Below are 14,975 nucleotides of genomic sequence, written 5' to 3'. Positions count from 1 at the left end.
GGGCGGCGGCGGCCATTATCCCGACTTTCATGAAAGCGGAGCGTAGTTGCGCATGCAGCAAGTCAACTTCAAAATGCTTTTCGGTTATCCAACTGTTGAAATTCTCCTGCACACCTACCTGGTGATAAAGCCAGCCACTACGACACCAGTGAGCGGGCGAAGCAGTCAACCTCATCAAGGGCCATGGTGCGGGGCCTCAACCAACGTCATACGCTGTCTCACAGTGCTAAGAGCCCCGCCCGGGCTCAAACGTTCCTGACGTCGTGGCAACCCACAGCAAGTGATATGAGGCGCTCGGCTGGCCGAATAGCATCGACAGTGAAGGTAAGTAGGAAAACCTCCATTTTGCATCTCGTTTACCGCCTTGTTTGCTCGTGTGCCCGTGATTGGTCGGAGATGTGACGGCTGACTTCGCCATCGCCAGTCAAATGGGGCGCGCGCGACCGCTACGGGTCCTGTCACGTGGAGGACGGTCCCTGCCACATCGAGCTCGGGCCCTGCCACGTGGAGGACGGGCCCTGCCACGCGGAGGACAGGCCCTGCCACGCCGAGCTCGAGCCCTGCCACGCGGAGGACGAACCCTGCCACGCCGAGCTCGGGTCCTGCCACGCGGAGGACAAACCCTGCCACGCCGAGCTCGGGTCCTGCCACGCGGAGGACGAACCCTGCCACGCCGAGCTCGGGCCCTGCCACGCGGAGGACAAACCCTGCCACGCCGAGCTCGGGCCCTGCCACGCGGAGGACGAACCCTGCCACGCCGAGCTCGGGCCCTGCCACGCGGAGGACGGGCCCTGCCATACCGAGCTCGGGCCCTGCCACGCGGAGGACGGGCCCTGCCATACCGAGCTCGGGCCCTGCCACGCGAGGAAGGACGCCGTCCAGCCGCGATCGGCGCTGATACAGGCCGAGCCGGCCCGTTTTTGCAGTCATTAGACGCCGGACGCCGTTGTTCGCCCGGGCCGCCGCTCTATCAGACAAGACATCAGCGGCGGTGTGCCATCCGCTGTCTGCACCGATCGTGGGCTGTAGACAGATCGACCGACGATACAAGGACACCCGAGTAATCCGACGGGCGTTTGATGCATCCTTTGTGCCTACTAACATTATGATGCATTATGTCCCCGACGCAATCACCACATTTGCGGTTTTCTTCAACCTGCCAAGTTGGCGAGAGGGTAACACCACCACCTGTTGATAAAGCCAGTGACAAATTCAAGCTCCTTCCCCATCTAGCATCTTTAAAGGTGAGAGCCAAACGTACTTGCTAAACTTTCAGAAGATATTTGACGGTTCAAACCCTGGCGAGCAATATTTGCTTACGTACATTGTCTCAAAAATGGACGCATTCGTCCTCAACGAAACGCATAATCCTTTATACTTTTAGACACAAACCACCTGCCGGTGACTACCTTCCCCAAAAGGGTCGGCCGACCCCTGGCGGCCCCATCGCTACCAACGTCGGCTTTTGAGACGCCCTCTAGCGGCTGACTGCAACGACCGTCGGGCACCCACGGAAACGTTCGACATCACCCAGACGAGGCCGGAACCGTCTGACCACAGCGCGTGGCGCCGCGTGTTCCGGCGTTGTCGCCGCGACGCCTGACGACGCCGACGGACACCAGTCTCCCGGCCGCCTGCGATGTCGGGCCTCCAGAGGCCCCTGCCAGCCGGGCTCTAACAGCAGACGCCGTAAACAGGCTGGTGGCCGTCCAAGTGTTGTTTGACTATCGCCTGGTCGAGCCGAGGTTAGCGCTGCGGGCCCGAGGCGGCTCGTCGCGGCGTTTAGTGGCCGCCCGCCTGTCACGCCGCCAATTCTGTGCCGGCATCTCTGCGGCTTTGGAAAGTGGTGTCGTGAGAGGAGATCGAAAGCGCGGTTCGAACCGGCTCCTTTTGTTCGTTTCTTTCCGTTGCGTCACTGCACGGTGGCATCAATCACTGCGGGTATTAAGCCATGATGCAACTGAGCACACACCGGTGCCGTCGTGCGCCCTCACACGTATTATGACGCCGCTCGGCACGAACAAAGAATGAAGAAGGCCCCAGCGGGAGACTCACCCGCAGAGCACGGCAAAGGCCTGCGACACCGCCTTGGCCGCCAGCTGAATGGCGTGCAGGCTGCTGCTGACGTCATCCGTCATCAGCTGGATGTGTCGGGTGACGTCGCTGACTAGAGACTTGGCCTGTAGCGTGGTGGAGCACTCGGGCTCGCAGAGGGTGCCCAGGTCCTGCAGCCACTGGCGCACCGATCGGTTCCTGCCGACAACAAGGAGACATTGTGGACATGTTGCACCTCATCTTGACGGGACATGCAGCAGGCGGCGGTCTGCTCAATTGTGAGGCGTTAGTTCGACCGTTTTGGAGTACGCGGGCAGTACTCATGGGATCGGAGGAGCAAGGCCCGGTATACCGCAACATTTAGCCAGAGTCTTGTGGTGTGACATAAGAACAGGCGAACAGCAGAAATAGTACCCGGACCTGCCCGAACTTCTCGCGTGTTGGTGCTCATCCCGTGCCGTTATGTTCCGCACCGCCGTTTAATAGGGTTCGGCACGTCAGGGAATGCAGTTTTTGTAATTGGGCAAACTGAAACTGCAGATGGTGTTCATGTGCGAGATGTGCATTGTCAGAGCTGTCAATTCATCATTCGATTTCATCAATTGCTTCAGGGCAATTTTTTACCTTATTAAATTAATACGCCTCTGAGAACGACATCCTCCCTTCCCAAGGTTAGTTGAAACGGAAAGGCGCATTGGGCGAAAGTACAGCCAAAATATGTCAGCGGTTCGTACGAACACACGCGCAAGTGGTTCGGACGGTACAGAATGTCTCGAAGAGTGGCCAGTACCAAGTTTGCTCAGAGTGTTTCAAGGCAAATTGCAGGAACGGTCGACGACCAAGCTAGACAAACATCCGACGTCCATCATCACCGGCAAGGAAGCATCTCAGACAGCAGCGGATCCCGCCGAGAAGGCAGCAGGCTGGGCAGCCAAGTTGGATACCCCATTCACTTCGGTGGGCCGCGCTGTGGCTGAGACCCTGGCCACGGCTGCCAGCGCCGGGGAGGCGCTGGGACGATTCCGCGACATTAGTGCTACAACAATGACTCTTATCGACAGGAGTGCTGCGATTTTACTTCTTTTGCCGACACTTATACCCGATAGTAGTGATTAAGCCACGAAAACTTATGCTTGGCATTGCTTCCACTGCAAGCATTTAAGCAATCTTTTTTTTAATGCACATTACTTACTGCATAAAATTCCTACTGCTAAAACGTACACGCCATATTAGTGCTTAACAACGAACCTTATGCTTCAAATTTAGACTCGACATTACTTTTACCGCAAAAGCATATGCACCCATTATTTATAGACGTTTTTACATCTACAGCAAAGACTTATATGCGACATAGATGCTACACGACAAAACTTATGATTCAAAAAGTTATACCCGCCATGACCTCTACTGTAAAAAATCATACTGTCATTGCTTGTACATGTCATTGCACCTACTGCAGAGACTTAAACGTGACACCACTGCAACAGCAAATACTTATGGTCAAGTATTTCCAGTAGAAGTATTGACTGGTATATTTTGCAGCTTTAAAGTTGTCGCGAAGCACTCCTGTCGTGTATGAGTTTTTGCAGTAGAAGTAATGACGTGTAGAAGTGAAGGCGATATAAGTCTTCGCTGTATAAGTAATGACAAGTTTAAGTTTTTGTATGGTCAGTTTTGCTGTGTACCACTTATGTCGTGTAATGGCGCGCATAAGTAAAGGCTGCACGAGTTTTTGTGGTAGATGCACTGACGTGTTAAGTTTTTGAGGTATATGTAGCACTCATATTGTGTACATGTCTTTAAAATAGAAGTAATGTCGCAAATATGTGAAGTCTGGATAAATTTTTGCAGTTGAAGCAATGTCGCGTATAGGCAAAGTATGTATAAGTACCCTAGGACTTTAAATTTATAGCTTGAACTGCCCTCGCCAGTTTTGTCGCCTGTAATATCCTGTCCAAGCCAAGGAACTCAGAAAGCGAGTACTTAATTTTCAATTCAAAGCATCAAGCAGGATTTGACAAGATATTTGCCTAGCACCGTGTGCAGTCTGTGTGCAAGCCTCCGCGTCGACGATGTCCATTGAACTAATGGTCGATCCTACTGTCGCACGTCTAACGCCGATCACATTGCTGCACTTAACACAAGTTGCCGGTAATTTTTAATTTGTGCATCGTACACTTGCCAGGCTGACCAAAACACGCCAGCAGCACGGCTGCCTCTGAAGGTGGACACTGTTGGATATTCAACGATGATACCACTGTTTTGTTTTTAAGGTCTGCGCGACCCCATGTAAATCGCGCTCTTTGAATACAAATTATTATTTCAGCCCCTTGTTTGTCCATTATTGCTCAGTGTTAGGTTTGTTGTCTAAAGTCCGAATGCATATTGTTCATAGTGTCGTCACTGTATGGCAGACTCGTGCGGATGGGAGCTTTCGATGGGGCTCGAGGGGGGGGGGGGCAGTCTTGTGTCTGTGAATGTTTATCATCCATAGATTGTGAGGGGCTCCAAGCGATAAACCTTGGGTAATGATTTGCACGGGCAAGTCCTCCATCTGTAGCGGACTACATTCCTCCACGGTTTAATATGATGAAAATATAGCTCACAAAAACTTTATGTGCCGATGGGGCGCGCTTGAGTAAGGTTTGCCACGAATGGGTCCACCATGCCCCCCTCCTCCCGGTGAACGGCCACACGCTCCCGTCCGTCAGAGACGCCTCGCAGAGTCAGGACAGCGGGTTCTGGCCTCGTCTGCGTAGACAGGACGTGTCACACATACATGGCGAGTGCATGGCAGGATACATGGTGTCAAGAACCTATTGTATAATTTCTGCAATCGCCATTATGCGGCTGTTAGAAACAACATTTAGGAATATCACATTTCGATGCTAGATTCATTATATGATAACGCTGTAGCAAAGAAAAGAAAAACACGAAGAGAGCGAACCGAAACAAATCCGTGGCAATGCATATTTGCTCCTGCACTACGTGCTCCATTTTCAATGAACGGTGACAGGTGTAGACGTAACCAAAATATAAGATTCGACTTCTCGTTTCGTCCTGTCAGTCCCTGTGATGCCGAGGCATCGCGGATGATGGCTCTAACGCAAAAAGCTCATTGCCTGCAAACTGTAGGGAGTGTGATATATGAAGCAAATGGAAAAAGGTTATGGAATGTGGTATTGAAGAGCAATAAGAAGGCTTTAAGACATTGTGAACGAATAGACAATGTTAAGAGAAAAACTGAGCCACGCTATGCCGTTTTAAGGCAAGTCTTTGCATTTCATTTCGTCTACGAACAAAACTTAGTTGATGCAGGACTTCAAGGTAAAAAGTCAATGCGCAACGCAATAGAACGAAAGGGCACAAAATGTACACGATTAATTCAAATGGAACCAAATGAGCGTGACCACTGAGGGGACTGAACACTGAGAATATCTATATTTAGTAGGTGTGGTGTAAAACACAACGAGAAGATTGAAAAGCTGAATATATTATGCACATCATGTAAGGGCTGGGCAACGCAAAAAGTTTGAAGGTTATAGTTTTTTCTAAAAGGGGAGGGAAGTTCTGCCCCTGCCAGACAGACTGCGAGCTGCATCAGGTACTTAACAGTTGAGCCATTGGCTTTTCATGCTTATAATGGCAAACAGGCACCCTTGGCAAAAAAAACAACGACAGCAAATTCATCAGAAAAGTATGACACAACTTGTTAATCATTTCACTCACTTTTTAGGGAGGATCAATCCCTTTTAAAGGAAAACATGCGACAGCCATTATGTTGACCTGCAGATTTTCCAACTGCGCACTCTTGGTGAAAACATTTGTCAATGTTTTTGCGTTTTTGACTTGGTTGTACATGCGCACCATAAAGCTCAGGCGTGCCTTTTGACATACTTTAAGACAATGCTGCCTAAGGCACCGTCTATCGGCATGTGCTGTGGTCGCTTCCGCTAACAATTTTTAATATCATTAAGGTGTTACTCGATTGTAATTATTTTGTGACATTAACAACAGCAGAACCCTGCCGGACCCTGAATCAGTCTGTTCTTAAATGGACAACAAATGAGATTTTCCTTCTCAGACAACAACACAACCTTTCGACCCGACTTGGTCGAGCCCGCCATGACGCGTGGACCGGCACGGCGGTGGTCCCTCTAATTAGCCGTAGCTGCCGGGCGTGCTGACCGCCCCGACTCTCAAGGCCGCGCCGATCCCGGCTGGCAGCCGAGTCGGTCCAATACATCGTATTAACGTATATGGAGCAAACTGTCTATAATTGTCCGCTTTCAATCGGGCGAACACATCGCGATCGAGCTAAGGCTTAAACGATACAGCGATAAGATCTTGACAGGATTAGGAGTTTGACGAAAAAAGGGTCAGAATATTAAAATGTGGTGGAGGCATGCCGTATGAAACACAAAATTTCCAAACAGATACAATCCCTTGATATAACTCACGATTGTGTGGTCTTCATAGATGTAAAACAAATTGGTATTAATGATATATATATATATATATATATATATATATATATATATATGCGAATGTATATGTATATCTATAGGTGAACAATATGTAAAAAATGTAAATATATTTTTGTTAAGTTATGGAGAGCTACTCAACCACGATAGTCCATCCTTGTGAATGAAGTTGTCACAGATCCTTTTTCATTGTTTTAGACGAATACACATTTCGATTGAGCCTGGGCCCAAGCAGCTACACAACGCGCGGAATGAACAAGCCGTTCTCCTATTTATGCCGACGCTCGGGATACGGATAAGACACTCCAAATACCTGTGGCACATTAAGCAGATCTAACTTCTAGTTGAGTTATGAGGCCGTGGCTTGCAACGCCGTAACCTAGGGCGCAATAGGGAGGAAGAATAGGGCTGATTCGTAATAATAAGGCAAGGCAAATTAATGACTCTCAATGCACTCAAGGCACGCTTTATCACTTCCAGGCATACTGTCTTTTTAAATTTGGAAACCAAATGACATGTAGAACTCGAATTACCAGCCCGCGTTTTGCAAAGAGAAGGAAGCCTCCACAGCTCATGCATGATGGGGCAGTTTATCCTAGGCCGATACTCGCGTAAGTTGTTGAGCGCATTAACGAGGAACATTATTCACATAGATAAGACAGTAGTAATACATTCCTCCTTCTTTCTCGGAAAAAAAACAGGAGAATGGAGCTATGGATAGGTGGATATTTCGGCATATGCCTTTATCGAAACAAAAGCAGAATTAAAAAAATATATATTCGTGTTAACCAGTGACATTTCTAATCGCCTCTTGTAAGTTTCAATGCCAAGCCAAATTCCTTGATAACCGACCCACGGAGCGTTTTTTGATGGCGATTCATGGGACATTTCGGGCAGCAAATGAACATATTCGAGTGCCTGAAGTGCCATGTTCAGAAATGTTTTGCCTAATCATGACACAGCCTTAAGTTCCACTTGGCGCTGTTTTCTCCGCTCCGCCAACGATCAAAAGGCATCCGTCCCACATCAGGACGCACGAACTCCGTGTCCATGTCGTCGGCCTCCCGTTCAAAACGTTTCCGGTCTGGGCTATTTCGGTTATTTCGGTTATCGCCCAATTACATGCATCTTTTTCAGACAAGCATTCAGCCCTGACGGGAGGCATTGTCCTTACAGCCCAACGCCATCTGATAGCGCTATCAATGTTGGCGTTTATGCTCCCACGAGCACAATAAGTAGATCTGAAGTGACTCGGGTCCACGTCGCAGAGGGACACCGCTTTACGACATGATGCGGCCGCGTCCGGTGGCGGCCGCCTTTAGTGCGCGCGCAGCGGGTGCCTTGGCCATTTTCGCCGACGGCTTCACATGGCGCCAGCGTGACGTCTTACACCACAGAAGACAGGTGTCTGGCGACCGCCAGCAAGGACACGGTGTAACGGTGTCATTTACCCCGGGGAAGGGGGGGGGGGGAGGAGAAGGTTGCGTTAGTGCATCTTTTACGGGAGTCACTGGCATGTAGTGCAGGATCGGTACCAAGTGTCATTTGAAAGATCGCATGCACAATCTGGTCCTAAATGGTTAACATTTTGGAAACAAAATTACAGCCCGGACTTGTTAGTGTTCGAAACCGGTGGATTTTATTTATAATCTACATAGACAGAGCCAGGCATCCCATCATTCCGGATACCTAACAAGAAACGTAGGAACATTCACTTCATGTCTCCCATATGTCAGAGTGAAGACGCTAGATAACCTGCAGAGGTCGATCTTATCAACCGCCCGCTGGCGCCTCTTCTCGCCTTTTCGTGCTGTAGTACCGTGCGAAACAGGATATTTGTCTCATCGTCCAGTTCCCACGTAACAGCTGTCATTGGTCGGAGTGACAAGGGCATCTTCGCGGGGCTGCCAGGAGCATGCCCTGCTGGTATCTTATATGTCAGGAGCACACGGATATATGCTGCATAAGGATAAGTTAACTTGGAATCACGGAGACCGGCGGTTTCCAGTGACCGGAACAAAATTATGTATGCAATATTGTTTTATGAATTTATGCTTGTCAAAACCTGTACTTATTGCCAATAGGTCAGGAATAACCATCAACAAATTTGCTCAAAAGAGGCACAATGCTTTTCAAGTGGCTGCCATCACCGTTACGCATAGGTTATCGAGATACCAGCAGCCATTTCTGCACCTTTTTCTTGCATGTTCTCTCTGCAAGTGTGATGTTGCACCACGTTCTAAAGTGCAGTCGGTTTAATCATAAATGTTATGTGAAGTCATTTAAGTTAGGCACATCTACTGTCCGTGGCTACCGACCGTTTTACGAGTCATTACTGATTATCTTATATGTCAAACGTTATGCAGCAAGTTGCCGATGTTGTTAGTGCTTGCTGTCACGTATGTGATGCTCGCTGGCTTATGATTTGTGACTAGTTCGGATTTATAAAAAAAGTCTTGACATCGTTCTCAAGTTTGTCTAAGAGCTGCTAAGGCTTGGACTGGGTGCCGTGTTTTAATTTCGGACGCACAGCGCCCAAGATACGGCAAGACACCGTGCCCATGAGCTCCAAATATTCCACCTCTGGCGGGAAACTTCACACCTTGAAGTGAGCTGATCTGCTGATTGCGACAGGCTTTCCAGCACAAGATTCACGCTACGAACAGCCCCCTTCGGCAGCTGTCCATTCTCTCGGTCGGGTCCGCCGCAACAGGTGGAACATTACCACGAAAGCGTGCGGGATGGGCTGACTTTTTACCCGTCCGTGAAAGTCAGCCTGATGACGGCTGGCGGGAAGATGACGGCTCATTACTTATTCAATCATCATGATAATTCATAACTGCCGCGTGGTAATGTAATATAAATCCGTGTAATCGATGCATGCGCATTTTAATGTTCTTCTCTGGGTAAATTTCCGGCCATATTCTCACCGCCACACCGGCCGGGAGCCCAATAAAAACAGATGACGGCGGGACCGGGGCACTTTCGTCGGCTCCGTCCCAGGTCAGGCGTCTGAAACCAGGATCGCATCGATGAAGTTGCGATGACCAACAGCTGCAGCGGTGAGGCTGTTGTGCGTTCCGACTGCAGGGGAGGGGGGGGGGGGGGGCTGCTGTGTGTTGCAGTTGCGGCGGTGAGGCTGTTGTGCATTCCAGCTGCAGCGGTGGGCTGGTGTGCGTTCCAACTGCGGCGGTGAGGCTGTTGTGCATTCCAGCTGCAGCGGTGAGGCTGCGCTGCACTCCAGCTGCAGCGACGAGACCCCGATACGTCTGGTTGTCACTCTAGGGATGGCTGCCCCCTCCCACGGTCTCAGGACGGTAAGGCGGTGCCAGCCAGGGCGGGTGCGGTCCCTGAGTCTGACCTTGAGGTCAGACGGGACAAGTTTGGCGCGCGGACACGTTCGGAGGGAGTGGCGCCCGGAAATGAGCCGGGCCCGATCTGGGCGGGATTGGAGACGGGATCGGAGGGGGACGTGTCAGAGGCGCCGCCGCCCACGTGCGCCGCGCTCGACCGGCTCTCACGCTCCGCCGCCCGGCGCCGCGCCGAGCAGATCGCGTCCGATCGCGGCGTTTAATTAGTGCCGTCCTGATGACGTGCGCGATACGACGGCCGGCTGCGGCGCCATCACGCCCCCGCTGAGCACTCGGTGCGCACGCTCGTGTTTCGTTAGTGGCGTATGTTCTGACGCTCCTAGTGGAGCCACACATTCTGGGCGCACACTCGTGCTTCATTAGTGGCGTGCGTCCTGACCGCCCCTGGAGGAACCACACAAACAGGCTTCCGCATGGGTTTGAGCCAGATATATGCTGGATGCGATTTAGGTTCGGATTCCGATCAGGTATCATTGAAAATGGTGTTGATTGGGACTTACTTCGGATCGCTTAATTCTAATGTGTTTCGGTATCAGAATCGATTCGATTCTTGTAACTTGATAGAGTCCGGAGTAGAGTCCGGCTGAATCGTCTTCCAGTCACATGAATCAAGTCAATAATGAAAGGTTAACTCTCGGCGCCATTCATGGAAACTTAACCGCATTGCTAGAAGTCGAAACCAATGCGAACACAGACAGCACACGTTGGTATCTTCAGGGCTGATCAAGATTCAAATGCTATGCACACTGATGGTCAAAGCGCATGAACACTGACAGGCGTACACCCGGGATTTGCGCGAGGAAAGGCTTCACACCTGCGGGGTGTCATTATTTTCAGAGGCGCTCATCAGAGCTGCTCGTCCGGGGCGGGGGGGGGGGGGGGGGGGGGGAGGGTGGAGTAGTGTGGGTGGGTGGTAAGCCTTGTACGCCAAAACCTGGTATTGTTTGCTGGCGTTACCTTCTTTACAAATATCGCATCATTCTGGCCGAAAGCAGAAAACTTTCTGAGACACTGTCAAGATGGACCACGTTTTGTGATTCCACGTCGACTTACTCTTTTAGAAAAACACGACGCATTACTCCGTTTTCACCGAGCACGTAACCATGCACACAAATGGAAAACTATGCCCTGTGACTGCGGTATTTGACGTGGTCATGGCATAATCACTGCGAAGACGCAAGTTTGTGGTAAATAGAACCTTTGATCGCCATTACTGTGATCCTTTACCTTAGGCTATTAGTTGCAGTGATATGCATTTATATTACCCAGAGCGTAGGCAGGTGCTTCTAAGGTTAAAATATGCTTGCCTAGCACAAGACAATTGGTCTCATTAATTGATATAAAAGTAAAGCGCGTTACGCATTTCTGTTCCAGGATCCAGTCAAATCAAAACCTGCGTTTTACAAGCCGATCCGTGACAGAAAGCCTTCGAATCTTTTCAACGCTGTCCAGCCTCCATAATGTTAGCTGAAGGATTTAAACCGGTGTCAGACGAATGTGCATGTTCTTGCCTTCACAACTGATCAATATTAGGCTAATGAGGGTTAAGTTAAGACCCATGGTAGATCAAGGTCATGTCGGGCCAGGTCAGGTTATCTCAGTATAATTCATTTTTTGCCATTTTTCTCGTTCACACAATATTTTGAAGTCATCAGTTTGGAAATTTGTCGGTTATACGGACGTGTTACAGATGGGTGCAACAAACCACTATGTTTCACACTTGTAAGTTGACCTTACGTTAGCTCTGGTGATGACCTGTGTAAGGTGGTGTGGTGCGGCTGATTATGGCTGTTAAATAACCAGGTTGGTCGATGAGTCGCACGGATTCCGTGTGAACAAGGCATGAACATGCGCATAACTGCACATGGAAGCGAAAATCGCAGTGCCAGTTCTTGCTATTGGCGTGACGACTATGCGACTGGAGCACAAATAAAAATCGGAGCCAAAACGTATAAGTACTCGTCACATGCCAAAAAGTTGTCGGGTCTATCTGATGCAGTTCGAGAGTTATGCCCTGAACTCACTCGCGAGGACTCCCCATAAGCGGTCAAGAGATCAGCAGTTATAATATTATAAATTTATCAAATCAAATCCACCAAATGGATTGCCATTCGTATTTTTCGGTCCGCGGGTCCAGACCTAAACTTCCCCAGCGTGATGAAATCATTGTTTTGGTTCTAGCGCGGTCATACCAGGACCTACAAATCCCGGTTTATATTTTGCAGAAGTCAACCAACGTGCATCGGCTCATCGGGATGAGACTTCCTGGACAAGATCCACGGATGGACGGCCAGTTGATTTTGTTCTTCCATTGCGCCTCGTGATGAGATCAGTGGAGACAGACTTGCCAATAACTTGAAAAGGTTACTCTCTGGACGGTGATCAATGCAAATAGTTCATCATCCGGCAGGTGGTAAAAGCCCATGTGTACTTTTGATCGGCGAGCGGCGGCCCTTGTTTGCTCACAAGGGACTGTAAAACAGTTCTGAACGTCGAGCAAGCCACAGTGGAGAACGTCGCTAGCCGAGTCCCTGGTGTCTCAGAGAGGGGTCTTCCGCCGAGCAGATCGTAGATCGAAGAAAATCCTATCGGGTAAGTGTTTGGTCAAACCGCGCAAACGGTTTACAGATCGTCTCCAGATCGGAGCCGGCGCCGGAAGGGCGGGGAGTGCCCCAGAAGTCGCTCCCCGGGTGGGCGAGAGACCGTTCTCAGGGCGGCGCGCCGAGAACCGGCCGACGCCTCTCCGCCCCGCGCCCGTATCCGGCCGGTGAGCTATGGGTGTCGCCAGCGCCGTCTCGGCATCCGTCCCCGTTATTTACTGTTATTGGTGACACGACCCATCTCTTCTGAAGCCGGCGTCGGCCCGGGCGGGGGCGTCCACCTGAGGGCCGGATTCTCTCCAGTCTCCACCTCACTGGAGATGTCGGCCCGTCGCCGGACGGGCGCGCGCAGGCTGCTGATAGAGAGCTCCTGCCAGCGCCCGGCCAACGCACCAGGGTCAACGGGAAACAAGGAGAACGGAGCAGTGCAGAAGTGTTCGGGTGAGAGCACCCGCTCGGTGTATATAAGGGTGGATCCGACATTCAATCTTGGGACGAGGCCGACGGAGAGCACTTAAATTAGGACGGGCTCAGAATAATTTAGTGCATTTGGACTGAATTTGGATTACGTCTGCCGGATACGGGCCCGATAGACTGCATGGAGCAACATTTGTCCGCTTCGTATTCTGCTCGTCATAGCAAGGTTAACCTAGTTATTGTGTGGTCGATATGGTATGTAATATGGTTTTCATGACATGTAAAAAATGCAACGCCAGGACAGGTGCGCTGACTACTTTTTGCCTCGGAGAAATGGCATGTCAGCGCACCGGTGTCTTTCTTCCAAAAATGGTATGAATGACATCGGCCAGGGTCGTACGGCGGAGCAAACCACGCCGTGGGGTGAATACCTCGCCCGATAAATGTGGAGTCTAGACACGACGTCAGCGCGAGCTAATCCGCCACTGGTGCACGCCGATAGACGAATCAGTATTCATGGTTCCCTGTGGCACGTCGCAAATAAAGTCTCGCGATGAATAAGCTCAAGGTCACTTTACAGCGCCCCCGACCGGATATTGGGCCGATGCGTGTTTTCTTATCCCTGTCATGGGACCTACGAAACCCACATGCTGGGCTCATACTGAGAAGAGTGGTCATGGAACAAAGCGTCAGAGCTCTGCGTGGTTCTGGTGCATTTAAAGTGTATAGAGAAATGTGTGAAACAAGGGCGTGCCGTCACACAAGTTGCATATCCGTGAAGCTTTGCGATAGGATACTGGACACATAGCTACTATAGTGATGGGATACATGGTTTTGCGTCCCCCAAATTAACTCGCTATTTGTCTCATCAAGGCTAGACTACCTGACACAGTTGGTCAGGAGATAGCGAGATTTGCAGGGGTTGGTCATGCCATAGTCCTGTATGACACGACAAATGATCTTCGTTACCTTTCGTCAGAAGGCAGAGTTAAGCCCGTCCGTGAAATGGAACTGGCGTTTTCTGGGCTGGTGGAGTATCTAAGCAAAAAGCTATGCATTTCAGACATTGGTCCTAAAGCCCGCAACCAGTTTTATGACATCTTTCTTTAAGGCAACAGATCATCTCGCGCCTACCGCACTCTGGTCAAAAACACTACTAATACATGGTTCATTGAGAACCCACATTCTTGAACTTGAACGCTCACATGCGATTTTGGACGGCGGGCTGAACAAATCTGCACCCAAGGTGCACGTCGGTTTTTCGACATTGCTAACCTCCATCTGCACCGCCTCTGCTGCTACCTCAGCTCCACCCACCTTCTAATATGTTCCTACACCCACGAGTGTGAGCCAAGCAGTGCCGGCGTCAGCGGCCGGTGCTGGGCCGGGGTTGGGCTGTCGGTGGGAGGACGCCGGCCTCCCCTCCGATCATCAGCTGGGGCGGGGCGGCTGTTCCATCCCAGCGCGCCTCAGTCGATGGCCCGCCAGCGGCCGCGGCCCGCTCGGCACACAATGCCGCCGCGCCCAGCGTCGGCGCCGCCTCCGACGGCCGACAATGATCGGCCGCCGCCGCCGATTAGACGTCTGGCCGAGGCTTTTGTCTTGATGGTTCGTTCCGCGTCGCCCGTTCCCCGGCCGGGGTCGGAATGAACGGGCGCCGCCGCCCATTGGGGCTCGTCTTCACGGCGTCCGATCGCGCCGAGCGCCGTCGCCGCCAGCACGGCCGTTGCGCGTGCCTCGCTGCCGCCGCCACCTCCGCCGCCGCGTGTGCCTGGCGGCCGCCGTCCGTTCCGTGGGCTCTGCCCCTCGCTGGGGCTAAGCAGAGTGGACGGCGACAAGGGCGGGCCGCTGGGTCGGCGGCGTCCGATGATGGTGCGCCTGGTGCGCGGCGACCTCTCACACCGGCCGTCATTAACGCACGTAATGGACGCGGCCGCGACCGGCTACTGACCGAAGCTAACTCGCTAACCACCAGACGGCGCGGCCGCGGCCGGGCCGGCGCCAGTTGGCAGCCCAGCCGGACGACGGCGCGCGCCGCACGGGCAACC

The sequence above is a fragment of the Pollicipes pollicipes genome, unplaced genomic scaffold, assembly GCF_011947565.3.
Source record: "Pollicipes pollicipes isolate AB1234 unplaced genomic scaffold, Ppol_2.1 Scaffold_3447;HRSCAF=4054_pilon_pilon_pilon, whole genome shotgun sequence".
In the NCBI taxonomy this organism is placed as follows: domain Eukaryota; kingdom Metazoa; phylum Arthropoda; class Thecostraca; order Pollicipedomorpha; family Pollicipedidae; genus Pollicipes; species Pollicipes pollicipes.
Note: the sequence above shows the minus strand (reverse complement) of the source record.